Source organism: Myotis brandtii, unplaced genomic scaffold, assembly GCF_000412655.1.
Source record: "Myotis brandtii unplaced genomic scaffold, ASM41265v1 scaffold478, whole genome shotgun sequence".
Taxonomy (NCBI): domain Eukaryota; kingdom Metazoa; phylum Chordata; class Mammalia; order Chiroptera; family Vespertilionidae; genus Myotis; species Myotis brandtii.
The window spans coordinates 473209-474640 of record NW_005368264.1 but is presented as its reverse complement, the minus strand read 5'-3'; positions in this window follow the sequence as shown (position 1 = coordinate 474640).

The window sequence follows — 1432 nt, the reverse complement described above, 5'->3', positions numbered from 1 at the left end:
CAGTGGATAGAGCGTCGGCCTGCGGACTGAAGGGTCCCAGGTTCGATTCCAGTCAAGGGCATGTACCTGGGTTGTGGGTGAATCCCCAGTGGGAGATGTGCAGGAGGCGGCTGAGTGATGTTTCTCTCTCATCGATGTTTCTGGCTCTCTATCTCTCTCCCTTCCTCTCTGTAAAAAATCAATAAAATATATATTTTTTTTAAAAAGTAAAATGATAGACACATACTTCTTGTACTCTGGTGAGTACTGGATAGTTAACAGTCACAATTAACAAGATAACAATAACAATGAAGGAATTCATGGTCTCTGTCCTGGCACCCAGGTGGATTTGGTTGTGCCCTGAGGGCTCAGGAAAAAGGGAAGCTACAAGTTACCCTGACATTTCATAGGTGTATGTTATCTTAGCTGCAAAAAGACCAGAGGCTCAGTTACGGTAGAAATTGACCTTGTCAGGGAAAATACTGGCCTAGGACATGACTACCCACCATAAATGCTTTTAGTTAGTTTTCATTTCAGACAACCCTTTGTGGTTACGTTAGGTCTTTGAGTTTGCAAGACTGCCATGCAGCCTTCCCTGAGCTTGTCAGGTTAGCATGTGGCCTCCCGCTCCCCGTGATTAGGCTGAACCTGTGGGTACCCATCAACTGTTCACCCTCAAAATTAAACCTGATTCCTGGGTTCATCTTGTTCTGCTAGCGGTCAGTCTCGCTTGCTTGCTGGTATTTCACATGGGACAGGTACGGGGTTCTTGGTTTGCTTTAGAAGGCATATTCTATGGTTATTTGGGATCGTTTTCCCCTGTGATTTTTAAATGTTTGGATCGTTTATACCGTTTTTTGCCAGGGTTGGGGCTTTGTTGGATAAAAGGTTACAACTGGATTCACGCTTATCGAGGTCTGGGAACCACCAAGTTAGAAACTATTTGGAAAGCGTTTCGTCAGTACGGACTTCCAGACCCAAAGCTGCTGACCCGGCTTCTTCACGCCTCCACGCGTGGCCCCCGCCCACGTGGCTGGGGGGCTGAGCCTCCACCTATGAACCCGGAGGTCCTGGTTGGGTTTCCGGGGTGCGGGCTCGATCCCCAATGTGGGGTGCGCAGGAGGGAGATGATCCATGATTCTCTCTTCATTGATGTTTCTATTTTCCTCCCCCTCTCCCTCTCTCTCTGTGAAATAAATAAAACATTTTTTTCTTTAAAAAAAAAAAAAACCCAGGTGTGATTCCTGGGCACAATGCAATTCGGAAACAAAATTGTGCCTCTAAACTACTAGTTATAAAACACACGATTTGCTTGGGTTTTCCGATTCTGAGTCTCGGTCCACGTAGCGACCTCAGCTCAGCGCCGGGGCGAGTGGGGAGCAACCTGGGGAACCCGGCTTCTCCGCGTCGGGGTCCCAGTCCGACCCGCGCCCCCTGCACACGCCCCGCGCGG